Source organism: Cyprinus carpio, chromosome B9 (assembly GCF_018340385.1).
Source record: "Cyprinus carpio isolate SPL01 chromosome B9, ASM1834038v1, whole genome shotgun sequence".
NCBI classification, from domain to species: Eukaryota; Metazoa; Chordata; class Actinopteri; order Cypriniformes; family Cyprinidae; genus Cyprinus; species Cyprinus carpio.
Genome location: NC_056605.1, coordinates 10,903,154 through 10,922,934, shown reverse-complemented (window position 1 = coordinate 10,922,934; position 19,781 = coordinate 10,903,154). Strand labels below are relative to the sequence as shown.

Here is a 19,781-nt window from a genome sequence, read left to right as displayed (position 1 = left end):
AATAAATAATAATTTAGATTCTTCAAAGTGCTCACTCTTGGCATTCCCTCAACCAGCTTGTTAAGATGCTTTTCCAACCTCTTACTTTACACTTTTGCCACCCTTGTTGGCAGCTTTTTCTATGCCTCCATCTATTACAATTTTTGTTTTTCATTTTGTAGATGTTTTGTAACTATTTATGCAGAAATCCTTTTCTTTTCTTTTCTTTTTTTTATATAGCATTTCTTAGTGTATTTAAGCACATACATATAGACTAAATGGTATAGGTTAAAGGGAAACATAATTTCAGTCAAATATAAAAGTGTAACTGCCAGCTTTATTGAAGAGTTACTTGTTTTATTTTTTATTTTTTAAAGTCAAGCTTTTTACACACACTAAACATTTCATTCTGACTTAATCAATCTGACAATTAGATTACACTAACAAAAGTCATAGGTTATATCAAGTAGAAACAGATCCTTGAGGTAACAATTGCAACACATTTTTCAGTGAGGTAATGTGCTTTTATTATCTGTTTTATGCTACCATATACACTACATTTCCAATATGATATCTCTTTTTTTTTTATCCAGCGTGCCAGCAACATCCTTCTCCCTTCAAGTCTGCTGAGGTAAACCGAATGATGGCTATTCACACAAGACACAGTACATCCCTCTCTCTTATTGATGAATGAAGAACAAACTTCTGTCCTCTCAGCCATTTTTTCCAAGTGTCCTAATGTTGTGATCACAAAGCATCTGATCGCTTTCTAGCCCATAAAGGTTCACTGTGGAAGCACATGAACTCACATCCACGACATCCAGCAGTAACAGTGGGAGATCAGGAGTGTATCAGGAGTTAATGGACTGTGCTTGAGTCAAACAGCACCTTACTATTCTAAGAATGCTAAATTGTCAAAACAGCGAATGTGTTTGAAGGGATAAACTCCTCTATGCACATTAATCATGCAGGCACTGCGAAGCTCAGATTTGGCACAAATTACCCTCAGGATAAAGTCACTTGAATTAAGTTCGATCTTACTGCATTGTTGAAGGTTTTACAGGTTCTGCTTTTATCCCACACAAATAAACATCTGATAGAGTTTGAGGCATCCACCATGCATGAAATAAATAAATAACACAGTTGATTTAGAACATATTGCTTTATTTTTAAACTATAAGAATTTATGACTGGTATGGATATGAATTTATATCTTACTGCCTCTGGCTATTTATATTAAACAGATCGATGTAGAGAGTCATTATGAAGTCAGTAAGAGTGAAATCATGGATCCGTAGGTGTCTCTCAGTACTGTGAAAGGTGTGTCAGGAAATATGTGTTCTATATTTTAGAACAAAAGACACATATTCCTCTCCTCTCTTTTGTTTGTGTGCAAGTGTGTGAGTGTGTGTTAGAGAGTGAGTGAAGATGAGAATCATCATCTGGCTTTGACTGGCATAATTGGCTCTTTTCTTCCCCGACGCTACTTAGCGCTGATAGCCCAATTTAGCCGCCACATGCTAAAGACACTTTCAGAGTGTAATCAGAATTAAAGAGAATGGGTTTTACTCACTTTAAAGGCCCTTTGAGTCATTCTCTGTGGGCTGAAACAGTGATGGGTCCCTTTAGTTGTCAGAAGAGATGGGGACACATACAGTTGGCAGGGTCTGAGGATGATAACAAGCCTGTGGCGTCCTCAGGTAACATGTGAAGATTCTTCTCTGAGAATGCCCCCTTCCCAAAAGACGGGCCGACATAATGTGTCTGCTCTATGGTAATAATGGTGAAGATCTGTAAATTGGTCTCGAGATACCATCAAAAGACTATTTAAGACCATAGAGTGAAGATATCCGTGGTTAGGTGACAAAAGAACGTGTGGATTGCACTTCGTCTAGCGGCGCATGCTGATGCATTTTTCCCATTACGGATGATGGCTTGCAACTACATTGGAAAAATGGACAGTAGCATTGAGATTATCTCTCATTTCCTTTCAGTCAGGCTGTCTGTGTTCTTTTTCACATCTTTTATTCTCTCGTTCTCCCTCTCTTTCTTTCTTATATGCATAGTGGATAGAGTTTTCTCGCTGCAGGCTATTTCTTTTGCTAAGCTGAGTAAAATGCAAATGCCTCACATGAGAAATAAAGAAGGAGAGGACAATTCTGTGATTTTTGCTCCAGCTGGTTTGAGCTTTACCCACAAAAAACCTCAAACATAGCCGAATAACACCTTTGCTGGAGCCTTTCAGAGGTGCTGTAGTGTTCTTTCTAGAAGGAAATTATTAAAATCTCTCAATGAGTCAGCCGGTCGCTTTTGATGACTTAGAGCTGTGCACAATATGTGGCCATATCCAGAATATAATGTAAACATCTGTCCGAAACAACTTTCTTTACATTGCTGGAATACTCAGCCAGCTGAGATGGCGCACAAGAGAGAGAGAGAAAGAGACGAGGACAGAAGGAAAGATAATCCTAGCCATCCCGCCCCTATAAAGGAGCTTTCACTGAAAGAAGGCCTTGTGTGTCTTGTGTTTATCAGAGGGACTTGCTCTTACCTGCAGGGGGAAAAGAGATTTGTATTGCAGTCACTTGCAGGAGAAAGCATAGCACGTTTGAAACTTTCCTCAGACTGAACAGTTTCAGCTCTGTAGAGCAGGAAATGTTCACGACGTCTCTGTGATGTCATTTCAATGAGGCAGTGAGGCATCTGAAATAGTTTAACATTTCTAATCACGCACCTCAACAAAACATAAGTGCCAAATTCACATTAGTCTAGAGAACAACATAAGGTAGAAATGTTGTTGCTGCTTTCAAGGGGAAACATGAGGTTGGTTATAGAGCTGCCAATGTCTTGTCTAGCTAGGAAGCACATTTATAGCAGCTTATTTAGTAGTGAATGTCAATAGGTGTAAACATTTGCCATGTTTTCTCTTAGAAGAAATCACTCAAAAATATGTATGGAAAATAACGCCCAGGCTGCTGAGTTAGGCCTCTGTGTGATTCAATTTCACTAGGATTTACTGTGATCCATGTGTGGATTCCCTCGGGAAATATGTGCTTTGATTAATGTAATACAGGGACTGGGGGAAATAGGTGTGTGTGTGTGTGTGTGTGTGTGTGTGTGTGTGTGTGTGTGTAACTACGTGTAAACATATCCCAATAATTCATAAAACAGTGTGTAGGGCAGACAATAGAACCATTTGGGGGAAACTTATTCTCATCATTTATGCAACAACTTTTATTTAGACCTCACTAAGTCAGAATATAGTTGATGAGGTTATTAATAGTTTAGGTGCATTATTTCATTCTTTATATATTTCTTTAAACAAGTATTATACTGCATCAACTTTAGGAATATAGTTTGCAAGGTTACCTTATCATTTTAGATATGATGCCAGTAAGATTTAGATTTTTAATTTCTTACGTGATTTTCTTAGGTCTCTAACGCTTGTCTAACTTGGGAATGGCAGTGATTATATTAGCTACATGTATTAACAATTTATTGAGAATTTAAAGACAGCTTAATATAGCACTGCTTATTAAAAATGACAAATTACAATTTATTCAATCTTTTGTGGGAAAAGTTTGTAAGTTGCCAATGACAAAGCCACGGGATTAAAAGGACAGAATTTTTAAAGATACTAATTAAAAATCAAGTGCAAACTTCATATATAAAGTAGCCAGTGCAAATACTGTATAAAGGTTTTTTTTTTTTTTAAGAATTATCTTGAAACGTCATTTCGGTGTAAAGAGTCATCGCTACTTCATGACTACTTTCATACAAAACTCGACTTTAACAACCAAGTAAAACAACCTTTCTATATAACGCGTCAATTAGTGCGCAAAATGAAGGCGTAACAAGAAATAAAGTATCTTAATTTACAAATGACATACTGAGCCATTGTTAAACTTGACTTTGTCGGACAGTGATTGATGGATCATCTAAGCACCCATGCCAGCTTATAGACTACATATTTCCCGTTATAAACTTATTGCATGACCTATTACAGGGAGGGTCATGTTAGTCTGTGCAAATTAATTCAGAATGCTCTTACGGCAAATATCTGACTGACACTTTACATTGCTTTTTGATTGATCAATCTTATTTTATATTTTAGAAAACTGATATCAGATACCACATTTTTAAACAAGGAATAAAAATCGCATGCAGTGAATCAACTTGTAAGTTATTTACACGCGTATTTTTAAATTTCACTGGGCTGCTCGTGAAAACTTGCGTGTCCAGATGGTCTTAAAAACTACACTAACTTATTTTATTTATTTATTTTTTTCAAATTGCAGATAGAGTTAAACTCGATTAACTACACTTTTAATGACTAATTCGTTATATCTTTGGAACTTCAAAAAATGAATAAATACCTTAAGTCCATGATATAAAATCCTGGAAGTCTTTGCTTAAGAAGCTAAGAAGCTTAATGAAATTGTCAAGGAGAGCTGATGTCATTTAACCCTCTGCATCCTTGTGCTATGATGCATTTGCTACCATTATTGGCCCTCAAGCAAAACCGCATTTATTTTATATAGAAATAATGTGATTTTCAGAATGTGTAGGCTATCACAGTAAGCGCAAGGCCCTTGCTGAAGAACAAGCTCTGCACAGAAATACATTTTACAGCAGGTTTTACAAGCGTGCGATACAACACGGCTCTTAAATCCAATATAGACAGTTTTTCGCGATTTAAGCAAAACGTTCAGACGGAGAGAGTGAGAAAGAGAGGTATATCTCTTACCGCAGGAATGAATCCAGCGCAGCTCCCTCTCTCTCTTGTTCCGTCTCGAGTGAATCCCGCTCTCCACTGCTCCGCTATTATTTTCACTTAAACGTATGAAAATTTATGCAAATGAAAATCAGCACTAACTGTTCCTCGCTCGCAGTGCACGAGTGTCCCTGTCCTCGACAATATACAATAGGTTATATGTAGGTTATTCCAGGGGTGGACCAGTCTACAAATAAACAAACAACAATAATAATAAATCACCACTCAGGGTATTTTTTACGACGAACATCTCTGATGGTTCTTTTTTCCTCTGAAAGGCCTGATATGTTCAAGTTCCACGTACCAGAGGTACCACTGAAACTAATTAAACAATATGAAATAGTTGGTGTTTATTAGGCTACAACGATTGTGTTTATTTGTGCTTTGTTTTTGTATTTTATAGGCTATGTATTTTTTTAAACCTCGTTGTGGCAGAGAGGTGGAGACAATTCAACAATTAAATAAATAAATCAACTTAAAAGTTTACACGGCTCGTGCTTTGAAATGGCTCTGCTTTATTCTTGCAACAAATCTGAATAAACTCTGAAAAGATTCTTTCCGTTAAGTTGTCAGTCATTAAATGGTGGTAATAGTAGATTACATACATTTTCTAGATAAAAAATCTAATCTATGCTTACTTCATTTGTACCCCCAAGCCAAAACTGAAATGCTTTTTTTTTTTTTATCTGTCTGTTGCTTGCTTTGTTTTATCTGTATCCCATCTATTCTGATTTCCCTGTTTGTTTGTTACATGCCCATAGGTAAAATATCATAGGCTACACAATTATAATTTATCATCAGAAGAAATTCATTTTAACATTTAAATGCCTGTTGCAGACAAATGGCCAACATAAAGTAAAATAAAACAAACGCTGAGACGAAAACAAGCCAAGCATTTTCATCTGAAACAAAAACAAAACATCTACTGCATCGTTAAGTCAATAATGCAGTACAGCGCACTAAAATTATATCAACTAAAGCTTCCTGTTCGGATAGAAGGTCTAGTCACTTTTATTCGTATGTTGACATATCCAAATTAGACATAGCAAATTGCAACGCCTTGACGTGATTTCTTAGCTGTGCCCTAAGATCTGTCACTCTCCCGGAGGATATCCAATGAGCATCAATCTCGCAGAAACTTCCTCGCGGTAATTGGGTGAAGGATGTGGATGGTGTGCGCACGCGGGGGCTGAACGTAAACATTCGCGTGCTCTCGCGCTCAGAGAGAGGAACGGAGCGACCGAGGACAGCGAAAGCTCTCCATTGCGCGGGCATTTAATAGAGTTGTGTGCAGCTGAACGTATTGAAGATTAACGTCAGATGAACTCTGTGAAAAGAAGAAATATGAGAAGCAAGACTCGGTAAGAAAACGCCTTGTGGGTTGCGGGACAAGACAGAAGTTTACAAAGGAGCGTCTTCTTCTGATAAGCCTCCACATCAAGTCAAGAGAGCGCGCGATGAAGTTCGGTGTGGAATTTGTGTAATCGTCACGGGAAGTTGATTTGAAGAAGAGCAAACAAGACTTTTGGTTATGCAATTGGACTTGAAGACAATTACATTAAGAACGGAATGCAGCCGTAAAAACAACTTCCACGCATAATGTGGATTTCTACGCTGAATGTATTTCTTTCTCCTTTTGTTTATGATAAAAGGAGGTTTTGACGGATATATTTTGGCCATCTTTTTCCGTGCTGCCGGTGGACCAAATCAAAATACCACGCATACTTTTCCAGCTTGAATAATTCATGAAATAGTGCGTGCCTTTGTAGCTTGGAAAAAAGTTAAGGCAATACGGGGAGGGGGAATAAGAAGTACAACTGTTCAAAGTGGTGAAGGGGATGGCCACAGCGGCTTCCAATCCTTACCTGGCCAGCAATAGCATTCTCTCATCAGCCTCGATCGTGCACTCGGAGTCCGGAGCTGGTGGCATGCAGCCGGGAAGCGGTGCCGTAACATCGGTGTCGGGAGGTTACAGAGGAGACCCCGTGGTCAAGATGGTGCAGAGCGACTTCATGCAAGGAGCCATGACGGCCAGTAACGGGGGGCACATGCTGAGCCATGCACATCAGTGGGTTACCTCACTGCCACATGCGGCTGCCGCGGCCGCCGCCGCCGCAGCCGCTGCAGCGGCAGAAGCCGGCTCCCCTTGGTCCTCCAGCCCAGTTGGCATGGCCGGGAGCCCACAGCAACAAGACGTGAAGAACAGTTCAAACAGAGAAGACCTACACTCTAGCACCGCGCTGCACCACAGAGCCTCGCATTTAGGGGCTCACCAGTCGCACCAAAGCGCATGGGGTGGCACCACAGCCTCCCACATCCCCACCATCACCGGAGGACAGCAGCAGGCCCAGCAGTCTCTCATTTATTCCCAGCCGGGTGGCTTCACAGTCAACGGGATGCTGAACCCCCCCGGGAGTTTAGTCCACCCGGGGCTGATGCGAGGAGACTCGCCAGAAATGGATCACCATCATCACCACCACCATCATCAGCAGCAGCAGCACCCTCACCACCACCACCACCAGCAGCAGCACCACGCGGGAGTCAACAGCCACGACTCGCACTCAGACGAGGACACGCCGACCTCCGACGACCTGGAGCAGTTTGCCAAACAGTTTAAGCAGCGTCGGATCAAACTGGGTTTTACTCAAGCCGACGTCGGGCTAGCGCTGGGAACTCTTTACGGAAACGTTTTCTCGCAGACAACCATCTGCAGGTTCGAGGCTCTCCAGCTGAGCTTTAAAAACATGTGCAAACTCAAGCCGCTGCTGAACAAGTGGCTGGAGGAGGCCGACTCGACCACGGGCAGTCCCACCAGCATCGACAAAATAGCAGCTCAAGGCAGGAAACGAAAGAAGCGCACCTCCATCGAGGTGAGCGTGAAGGGAGCCTTGGAGAGCCATTTTTTGAAATGCCCCAAACCGTCAGCGCAGGAGATATCCTCTTTGGCGGACAACCTCCAGCTGGAAAAGGAGGTGGTTCGGGTCTGGTTCTGCAACCGAAGGCAGAAGGAGAAGAGGATGACGCCGCCCGGGGTCCCCAGACGCCCGAGGACGTGTACAGCCATGCCGGCAACGTGAGTGCAGACACACCGCCTCCGTCCATGGACTGCAAACGTATGTTCACTGAGACGTAGAACAAATCATTTTATATACACTTCAAGTCAGCAAGATATCACAAATATTCTATGTAAATTACGAGAGAAGCCGAAGCTAAAATCTTTTAAAGCTCTTCGTTTTATCCTCCAATGTCCCTAACGATAAATGACTCTGTTTGCTCTGTGTTTCAGGGGAGTTTTGTGGTAGATTACTTAAAAGGTGCAAGTTTGAAAGATGAACCGGACAGCAACCACAACGTGACATCTGCGAGCTCCTATGGCCAGGAGATTCTGGTGCACTGACACCGAAATCATAACCAGCCCAAAACCATCATAGACTGTATGGATTGAAATTACAAAAGAACTCCAAAGGACATGGATCAATGCAGACAAACATTAAATATTAAACAGTGGAAGAATTTACCCCAGGACACGTATCAATTTTACGCACAGGAATTATATCACTCATTTTAACAAAGCGGAATTGTTTTGCATTATGTGCAAAACGGAATTGTATTATGTGCAACAAACTACACCTTTTCTATTTTATAGTATTTTTGTGGACCACACTTCTGTGAATAGCTTTTACACAGAGAAAACTCTTAAGGAAAAAAAAAAAAAAAAAAAAAAAAGATTGATTACTCTCAAGCTGCACTTATTTTCCAATTTCAGCCGACTCCTTGTAAACACTTTTTGTTGTTGTTTGGCTGAATAATCGTGGATATTGCCCTCTCTTCACTGCTTTTTCTAGGCAGATTTTTTTGGTGGGTTTTTGATAACATGTCTGTGTAAATTTGGCAATATGAATTCTCTGTGTTGATTTAAATGATTTGCTTTATATTTTCACTAAAATCAATTTCAAAATATTTCCAGGAGCAATGACAGATTTGTTGCGCGCTGTGATGACTTTCAACCTAGTAGCATCTCTTGTAGGCCTTCCCCCACCCCCTGCCATTTTAAATATTGATTATATTTTATACTGTTAGTATTACACTTGTTATTAGGCTATATACAGATATTGTACACGAACACATTGACGAATCAAAAAAAACGTACCCAAATCAAATCCCCCCCCCATTGGGTTGTTATTTAAGTTCAGTACTGACTCAGCGAGAAGTGAATGAGAACAATAAATATGATAGCTTTCAGATGCATCGGTGCAACTTTCTTTTTCTTTCTTTCTTTCGCAATTTTGTTTAACTATTAAAACTACTTTTTAAATTAAAACACATTAATATTTGTTTGACGGTTTCGTCTAGGCAAATACTGAGACAGTTTCGGAAATGTATAGGCTACAAAGGGAATTTAGAAGTGTATCTTTTTTCCTCGATCTTCTGACCCTTGGCCTAAATATGAAAGTGTGAGAACTTCCCAAATGTTTTCACCTTGCATTGTCATATTTCCTTATTGTCTTGTTTTTTTTTCTCTTTCTGTTAGCATGTGTTTCTGTATATGCTTCCGTGTTTTTTTCTTCTTCTTTGAAAAACAAAAGAAACAGTCATACAATGTAACTGTCTATAGACTGTCTATCTGCTATAATAACGGCGTATATCAAGAAAAGATAAGCTTTACGTCATCGTTGCAAAAACAAATAATGTAATACATTTTTCATTTTATTATAAAACTTCTCCGTCAATGACTTAAAGATTTTCTGAGACTCCAAGTATTGCGGGGTTATGGGGTATCCCAAACCTGATCAGTTATACTGTTTCGTATTGTACCAATTATAGTCTATATATTATGCATTATACCAGTTGCCATACACTATTTTGATTTAGATTATTTTCCTCTCAACTGAATATAAATTATCAAAACATGCTGAGGCTTTCGTTCTTCTCAAAAAAAAAAAAAATATCTAGGTATAAATCATAGCCTATTATAAATCATGATAACATCACAGAGATATGGAAATGTGTTGCACTATTCATTGTTGCACTACTAGCCTACTCTTCCTTTTCAAAACTCTTGTCACCATTAAACCAGGGTAATAATTTCCATATTTTGTAATACCACTAGAATGTCTTGAAAGTTTCTTAGTGTTTCTCCCCCTTGTTTTAATAAGTAGGCCTATTTGACACATAAATCATGGTTACCAGCGATTAGACAACCCGTTTACCGCATTCTCTGTAGAATTTCAGGACATTATTTTATTGTTTAGTCCGGGTCATTTCAGTAAACTGAACTGGATGAACTGAATAAAACAACTACAAAATCCTAGAAGAGAACAATCTGCAAAATTGCATTTATTGTAATTCAAATACATCATATTTAATTAGCGTGCCTTCAGCAAACAATTGATTGATTTGGCTTCATTTTGGGAACGTAGATTTCGTAAAATGCCTTTGTTTTCGAATTAAAATTTGAAAAAAAGCACGAGCGTCCCGCTCAGCAAGTGACGTAATTTGGAATCCATTCCGTGCACGCTCTAAAGCAGGAGTGAATTTGTATGCATGGAAATTCGTATGCTTGCCACGTAGCTCTCTGAATGCAAAAAAGGCCTAGATCCTTCCGTCAGATTGCAATGTAAAAGCGTGCAAAAACGATTGTGTGACTGAATTGCTTTTTTCTGTAAACCGACCGTTTCTGCTGGGGAATAGCACAACTGTTGGCCCTTAATTTTCATCAAGACAAGTTTGGCAATTTCCCCCATTTGTATTCATTTCTGCTATGTTTGAAATAGCTGGCTTTGCACTCTTTTCAGCTAAGGCGCAACACAAGCCTTCCAGCTGAACGAACGACGTTTCTGTTGAGACTTGGGAGTGCAGCTGATTTTTTTTTTTTTTTTTTTTTTTTTTTTTGCCGGAGAACTTTTGTGTGGTAGGCTAGTGACTATTCAGCCAAACACACGGTTCTTCTCTTGAAGATTTAAATTTCGCGGATGATTTACCTTACATCCGTTGCGTGGCAACGAAATTCAACCTGTGGTTATAAGCACGCGCCCCACCCTTCATGCACTCACTGTTAATAGCATCGCTCACACACCCAGAATTACGGAGTTTTAAAGCTTTCTGTTTCTGTCTTAAACTGTCTAAAATTTATGATAAGCAGTGATAAAATGAATGAAAATAAAGAGATTTATTAGGCTGATTATATTACTTTTCACTCGTTTTAATTTTGAGCTTTACAATATATTCGAAAATAAGTTTTTTTAGTTGTTGTTGTTTTTTTTTTTTTTTTTTTAACTATATTTGAAAAGTTTCCAAAGTGAACAAACCAACCTTCAAATGAATATTAAAAGACGTCGGCTGTACATCCTCAGTTAAACACACAAAGATAACTATAATGAATCTGAGTGATGTGATGAAAATTAGTTCTTCTTCTTCTTTTTCCTTACGTGTTAGAGCCTGAATTGCACAATAGGCTATAAAACTGTGAGAATTCCTGTCTTTAAATTTGAAAATACGTGTGCGTCTATTTATCGTCTCTTAGATCTATTGTAGCCTACCAAATAAAACATGCTAAAAGTATAAAAAACAATTAAACATATAAATAAATAAATAATAAACATGTAAAACAGTACACGCACACCACAGTACGCAAACTAATAGTAGCTATTTTTATTTCCACATATAGGACTTTTTATTTTATAGGCTATTTGCTTTGTTCTGTGTGGGTATTTTAAACTAGCCTATATGCAGTCATAATAAGAAAAATATTATCTTAACTCAGAATTTTCTTCACGAGTCGAATTTGTGTAACTAATATTGTAACTATTAAAATGAAGTCGAATTTAAATATTTTTTGAATCTTTTATTTTTTCCCCAATACATTCCTTTTTTTAGATCATATTTATAAACGTTAACTTTAACCAAATACATAGGACCATAGAAAAGAAATCTTTCCCTCTCATATTTCTTTAGCGCCATCTTTTGGAATTCCCTCCTGCATGAATAGAGTATCAATATCAAACCATGGTATCGTCAAAACAATACTGAATGAAATTTTCAAACAACATTAATTATAATAAGAAAAATGCGTGCTGAAATAAGCCTATCTCCGAAAACGTTCAAAATAACGTGCTACAATCTTTATTTCCTTTTTGGATAGGTCTATATGATTTATTTAAAATTACACAATTATACTAATAAAATAAAAATAAATACTATCAAATTAGAAATGCAAAAAAAGTAATCACACCTAAGACTAACTTTTAAATGCCTCTTACAAAGCTATTCAACTGCGTATGTTTACCTAGTGTATACACACGATATAGATATATAGAGATATAATTAGTGATGTATTTATTTCTAATTTCTTAAACGTTGCTTTTTTGTTCTCCCCAGACCAGCCAGTGATCTAAGCATGTCTCACTACACAGCGTAACATTTTCTTTTCTCACAATTCCCATCAGACCTTTCGGCCAATAGATGTGGTCCGAGGCTATCGTCTACAAGACGACTGGATTAGCGGCCAGGGGACCTTCACTGTCACACACCTGCTGCAAGCCCATGGCACACTGCCAGCTGAGGTCAGTTGGCCCGCCAGCCACATTACCCTGGCAGCAGTTGCCAAGGTGACAGCATGTCAGAGCCTGCCCATTGAGGAGTACGGGGGGCTGACGGCCAACGCATCGCTGCCTCTGACCGGCCCCTGGAACTTCAGGAAGTGGGGGACCGAAGGCACACATTCAAATGCTTAGCAACAAACTGACTCCACACGTGGCAAGGGCCAGAGCGCCATAGCCCAAATCATTAAATCTCCACATTAGTGATACTAAGTGAGTCTAACATACTTTCCAGCTCAGACGTCACCGGTTAAGAAGCGCTTTGAATGAAAGCAGTTAATTCGATAGGCAACAGTCTTAAATATGGATATGAGTGTGTGTGAGGGAGGTGAAAGGTGCTCCTGCTTTTGTTGTAGCTATCACATTAACTGGAGGATGTGAAGCTGAGGGGAAATAAGCTGTGGGCTCTGAGGTTTAATAGATTACTTACAATTGGACACAGGTATTTGAAGTTAGCCATTATACCCTTGAGGCCCTGAAAAAGGTAAAAGAAACATCACATTTCAACCAAATCTGCAACTGCTTCTTGTTCCAACTCCTTTGTGTTTTTGTAAAACAAAAATATTCGTTTAGCATAGTTGTTTCGTGTTTTCCAAACGCGGATGACACGGCTGTGAATATTTGCATTAGCGTGTTTTTGCTGTTTCTGAAGAATACTTACACATTTTCAAGAGCCCTTTCAAGCATAAGCTCTTTTAAATTCAACTCATTGTAGTCACGGCACAATTTGTTAAGGTCAAATCTTTATCTGAATGGATTGAGTCAGAATTGTATTGAGGTCATCAAAAAGCACAAAGCCATATCTCTTCAAGGGCACATCTGAATTTCAGCTAAGCTCTCAGAGCCTCAATGTCCCTCGGAGAGAATGGAAAAAATGTAGACCTAAACCCATCGAATAAGGTCTCGGCATCGAACAGGCCTCTCCTGAAATGCTATTACAGTATGCACCTCGGCCCGTCGCCGAGACTGAATTCAATTTACACAAGTGGCCTATACGATGGCAGCTCAAGAAAATCATCCTCAATACATATTCAGGATTGTTTGGTTTTAATCTTCTGTTTTCGAGAATTCAGAAGGATTCGGCTGGAATGTCAAATCCAAACTGTCACTTCAGAGAGATTTCTCCTTGGACCACGTCATTATTATTAGTACGTTCAACAAAACAGCAGAACAACAAAATCCTTTCATGGATGAGAGGATACTTTTCACTTTCTCTGTCCTCATATTTCACTGTACTTATGGGGGATAAGTGCAGGAATTCCTGTTGTTCAAACCTCTCCAAACATGCCACATACAACGTAGCAGAGAGTTTGCGGGCTGAAATAAAAGTAGCTAATTGATGCAATACACCAAGGACATAATTATCTCTTTGAATAAATGGCGGTGGTTTAATTGCTGGTAATTGTTCTCCAAACCTTGTTCAGAAGTGATGAACACAAGACTGTTATTATGCATCATGTGTTAATCCTGCTATTCTGGCTTAGTCATTAGGGCTTCTGTATCAAAGCACCACGATAAGAGTGGCAGAGAGGGAAAAATATCACGCGGACACACACACAATGTACACGCATAATCGTGACACAATGCGTTATAGTGCCGTATTCCTCCTAACTAACCCCATGCAACCTCAAATTCACCTAAACAGAAATAAACACAAACTTGTGCCACCTTTTTATGGTCCTCTTCTTTCTGCTGTCACACGCTCCGGTATGAATTTTCTCTCAGATGTCATATTTATAACAGTGGGGTTTCTGTTATCCTGTGTTTGCTGTTAATTATTGCCACATTGCAACACCAGACTCAGAGCTCTACAGGAAACAAACACTGATTAACGTGATTGGGCCTGCTGAGAACTGCAGTCCGGTTGAAGTGTGTTGATTGCTAAACTGTTCCCACCCTCTCACCCTGGCAGTCTTGCCCTCTTGCCCTCTGAGCCTCGTGAGGCCGTTCAGTGGCAGATACTTCAAAAGATGTCTAGGGTTCGTATAATCTGAAGTAATCCAAGATCTGGTGTGATCGCAACTGTTCGTGTTCTTTAAATAAGCTCAATCAACAGCCTTTGTGACATAATGTTGAATTGAATGTTGAAAAAAAAAGAAAAAAAGAACATTTTAATTTTAGACGTCCCTTTTCTTTAGTTACAGTGAGGCACTTACAGTGGAAGTGAATTGGGCCAATTCATAAATGTTAAAATACTTTTCAACAGTTCAGCCATATGATATAAACAATATGTCAACAAGATTTTAGTGTGGAAAAAAATCTATTACTGAATTTTCCAGTGTAACTCACATCCAATTTGACAACTTTCTTGCCATGACAACATAACACATAAACTGACCAATTTGCAAGAACACCTTTATTTATTTTTTTACATCACCATTCAAAAGTTTGGGTCAAAAGATTTATTTGTTTGTTTGCTTATCTTGGAAAAAAAAAGGATTTTTATCAGCAACAACGCATTAAGTTGACCGCAAACACTTAGCAATTTCAAATAAATGCTGTTTCTTTAAACTTTCTATTCACCAAAGTATCCTGCAAAAATGTCATGGTTTCCAAAAAAAAAAAAAAAAAAAAAAAAAAAAAAAAACACTATTTTCAACATGGATAATAATAAAACTTTTTTGAGCAGAAAATAAGCATAAGAATGATTTCATATTAGAATAATCTTGTGACACGAAGACTGGAGTAATGGCTTTGAAAATTCAGATGTTGTCAATATATTATATTTTTTAAGTAAAAAAAAAAAAACAATGAATAAATACAAACTACCAACCCCAAATTTTTAAAAACAGGAGCTTTAACTGTTTATTACAATTGTTCCATTACTTTTATAAATGCCTCACTCCAACTTTTTCCCCTCATTTTTGTATTATTATTTTTATTATTATTATTCATTTATTTATTAAGTGGAAATTGTTATGTTTTACACTGTTGATTGAGCTAGAATGCAAATGATATGACAATTAAACAAGAAAGAATAATAAAGAGCACAGCACTCTTTTTCCGTTGTTAACCTGTTTTCTGATTCCAGTTCATTTGAATGCAGATTGCTGTGGAGCAGACTGGCAGTGCTACTGTTTTATATTCAGACTCAGCACTTTGGCTGCATGGGAAGGGGGAGAGGAAGTCTATGTGGCTCTTTCCTGTCTCATTCCTGAGTCTCACGGGCTCATGTTTCACCTGCTGCATCTGAAGTCTGCCACATGTGTGTATATGAGAGTATTTATCTTTGTGTGTTTTTCTGAGCAATGAATTCCTTCCGTTTAGCAAAATAGCTTTTGACTGAACACGACCAGATGGAGCAGAGGTGGTGTTATTGATAGGGCCGGACGTTTCGAATGAAGCGGAAGTGCTTGAATTAACAAGTTCAAAATATTGACAGCTGATGTGCAAAATAGGTCCCTGGTTTGTATTGTTTTTATGTCACTGTGATATAGGCCTACAGTAATAATTCCACACACTGACCTTCACTGCCCCCTACTGGTTTTGAAATTGAGTCGAATATTACTAAATCATTGAGATGATTTATCAAGATTAACAATTCCTTATGGTGCACCTCTCTAGTTCAATTACAGCGAAAGCAATTTAATGTCCTTCCTCAGTGAGAACATCTAACATGAACTTTTCACCAATACATGGAATTGATGTTGCATAGAGCAGGCCTACTTATAATTCAATTAATCTTTCAACAATCTTTTGAAGATCAAATATCTGATCAAAGCCATCTTAACATCTGTATGAGTCCAAAACTGGATTTGTAGCAACCCGACAAAGTATAACGGTTTAATCATGGTCTTATAGGCCGCAAACTGTAATAATATCTGTGCAGGGATTTGTATGAGAGGCTATGCTAAATAAATTACATTTAGGCATGATGTATTCAGAGCGATCTGTAGGCCTAATCCAGCCACCTAAGCTGTTAGAGAATATGAGGGCAATGCCCAGTGAAGAGAATAAATACTCATATTAAGCCACCAGGCCACAGAGGAGGGCTGATACTAAAAGATTGTGAATCCAAATGTGCCTCATTCAGCTATTCTTTTCTAGCATGGAATTGTTGTAGTCTACTGTAGATATTTAGAATATAGGATTTAATAGATTTAGGCTATATTAAGCATTACATATACAACAACAACTTGGATAAGTGTCACTTAATTTAATTACAAAGAAAGCAGTGTTTGTTTTTGGAGTTAATATAGATACAGAGGCACTTTTTTCCGATGACATTATATTGCAAAAAGAGAAAGAAAGACATACAGGTTTTGAACGACATGAGGGTGATTGAATGATGACAGAATTTTCATCTCTGGGTGAACTAGCCCTTTAAATGTGTTTAAGCTTTCAGTTTTCATATGGATGTATGCAGTCATGGTTCCTCTGTTTGAGATTATGCTACAGGTTAAGTCATTAATGAGTTTCCAGCTGAGGGCGAAGATGTCTGCATATGTCCTTTAACTGTGCAAACAAGCTACAAGAGTGCAGGAATGATTAACCTACGCAGCCACAACAGGCAGGTGTCATGGTTTGTTAAATGGTGAATTACACTTCCTCGGCCAGCACTCTGCATCTAATCACATCTGCAATTACAGAGCAGAAATATTGCCCCTAATTGATATGGCCCGCTGATTTGTTTCGATTTCTCATTGCCTCAAGTCGTTTTCTCCCTTTACCCGCTGGCTGCTAATGAATGGACTCGTTAGGAGGGGGCATGTCTAAGTGAAAGTGACTCTAAGCACAGCTCTGCCAGATGTATGATGGCAGGGAAAAGGGACAGTGTTAAAACAGCAGGAGGTGTAATGGCACCTCAGAGCTGGAGAGACGGAGAGGGAGCGGGCACCTGTCCATTAGGCCCCCCTGAGGGTGGAAGTGTTAAGTGGCTGGGTTGCGGTCAAACTCTAGAGGGACAGTTGTCATAGAGACGCAGCTGTCAGCCAGCGACTGACTTTGGGAGCTCTGGCTGTGCTGATGACGATCGTAGATTAGATGGTGCAAAACACTGACTAATACCTGCACCTCTCCTCATTTTCACCCACACCTGAGAAAGACGTTTGTCTTCTGACGAGGGCTGTGAAGAGAGCTGATAAATGAGCACCAGATGAGGGACAGATGTAAGTGTAGGAGTTTGGATCCTTTTACTGTTAATCTTAGATATCTAGCCTCATCTCAATTTGTCAACCTATTTCCCTAAAGCGTAGTGCTACCCATATATCTTCATATCATCATATAAATACAAATGCGTGGGCAGGTGCAGTAGAGTCTAAAAGTCTTAGACTACTTTACTATTTTCTAATTTAATAAGTTTGGACCCCACAATATTTCCTTCTGATAGATAGATAGATAGATAGATAGATAGATAGATAGATAGATAGATAGATAGATAGATAGATAGATAGATAGATAGATAGATAGATAGATAGATAGATAGATAGATAGATAGATAGATAGATAGATAGATAGATAGATAGATAGATAGATAGATAGATAGATAGATAGATTTTCCACATGACAAACTTTGATGTTTTAAGATCTTTGGGCCCCAGTGTACTTCCTTCAGACTGTAAAAATAACAATTCTCATACTATGATTTAGCATCTTTCTTCATTTATTTAAAATGAGAAATCAGTCATTTTTCCTTCTAGGATTGAAATATTCTCAAAAAAGCCTAAAACTTTGTTTATTTCAAGTAAACTTTCTACAATGAAGTTTCAGACTTGTGTACCTGACTGTATTTATTTGGCAAGCAATAAAGAAAGACAGAAAGCAAGAAAGCCAGCAAGAATGAAGGAATGTTTAAGTGCACTTCTCAAGCACATTAAGTTTATTTGCATCTTTATGGTGAATTGTTGAAATAAATTGTTGTATTCCTCAACTGTAAATGGCTTTGGATAAAAGCATCTTTTAAATGAATACATATTTAAATATATAAACCTTCAATTCCCAGATTTACAATGAATTTTCAGACCTTTGTACCTCACTGTATTTCTTTAAGGCAATCAATCAGTCAATCAATACTTAAATAACGCACAGTCCTCACACTGTGATTTGGCATCTTCATTTACTCAAAGTGCAAAATTATTCTTTTATCCTTGTTCTAAGGCTATTTTGTGTATATTACAGATGAAAAACTGCTTTATAAGAACAAAATCTTGGGAAAGGCCAGAAAATATTATATACAGAACCCTGAATAAGAGCCCATCATAATTAATTTATCCCTATGTATTGACTGCCATTAAAAACGACATGTCATTCGGTTTTTCATAAAGCAATCCTTCAGTGTCTGCATCTCTTCACCTGTATCCATTTATACTGAGGAAAATTCTTGTGTTCCTCAAATGTGCTTTTTTGAGTGTGGGTTGGCGGATTAGAGCAGCTCTGTTGAGATGGCATTAGAGCAAACATCTGAGAGGTAATTGACAGGGAGATGAGCTCTCGTAGCGCCAGTGTCAGTCTGCGTGATCAGCATACCTGTACACCAGCGCCGGATATAGGGTGTGCACTCTGTAACGCTTGATGGGCATAACAGACTGCTGGTTTGATGCCAATTTAGACAAGTGTGCCTCTGTAGTCACCTCATACACAGGCAAAGGGGTGTATATTAAAAGTGCTATTTAAACTCTACACACTATATAAAAAACATGCCTTATGAATTTACCATTCAAGTATTGACTTGATAATAATTCATTTAAACTTATATTTATGCTAAAAATATATCTCACCTAAAATTAAAATGAATCATTTTCTCATTTCATTGAATCATCTTATCAGAATGTCTGTGCTGTTCTTTTCCACAGTGAAAGTGGATGGGGACCACAGACTGCTAAGCTCTATAAAAGACACAGACACCAATTAAGCATCATAAAAGTAGTCAGTATGATGCATGCAGTATATTCCAAGTCTTCTGAAACCAAACAATAGCTTTGTGTGAAGAACAAATAAAACTTTTAGTTGTTATTCATGGAAAACACCAGACATTCTGGTATAAATAAATCCTTGTTTGTTGCACTAAAGAAAGTGAGTAAATGATGACAGAAATTTAATTTTTGGAAGAACTAATCCCTTGAGTCCCAGTCCCATAGTCGTGACACAGAAATCATCTTGGGCAGTCTGGACAAGGAGACTGTAATTTATAAATATTTAAAATTCTGTCATAAATCTTTATGAAAGCTTTATTACATTTTTAAGTTTCGGTATTATTATTAATATTAGACAAGACACTCTTGCGAGACTATTATTAATAATTATTATTAATATTATTCAATGTTTTGCTTATAATATGTGTTATATACTGCATTGTTCATCATACAGATGGTAGAGAAGCAAACTGTACACTTATCAGCTGGACAATGTTGCCATCTTCTGTTCTGACACAGAACTGCATGCATTATGATTCCGCCAGCATATTCCATGTCATATGTTTCCATTATTTTAAA

The 19,781-nt window shown here is 38.1% G+C and overlaps 1 long non-coding RNA gene and 1 pseudogene across 2 annotated transcripts; one reads left to right on the top strand and one right to left on the bottom strand.

The window, feature by feature from the left end:
- Window positions 1-1,122: 1,122 nt before the first annotated feature.
- Window positions 1,123-5,816, bottom strand: LOC109110047. 2 transcript variants are annotated; one of them, XR_006155570.1, is made up of 2 exons: window positions 4,727-5,816; window positions 1,123-2,682 (listed from the first exon to the last, which is right to left on the bottom strand). It is a non-coding gene; the product is annotated as an uncharacterized LOC109110047 (long non-coding RNA). The 2 variants fall into 2 exon arrangements; XR_006155571.1 differs by having other exon boundaries at window positions 1,123-2,530.
- Window positions 5,817-5,958: 142 nt separating this feature from the next.
- Window positions 5,959-8,876, top strand: LOC109110046 (annotated as a pseudogene).
- The last annotated feature ends 10,905 nt before the right edge of the window (window positions 8,877-19,781 follow it).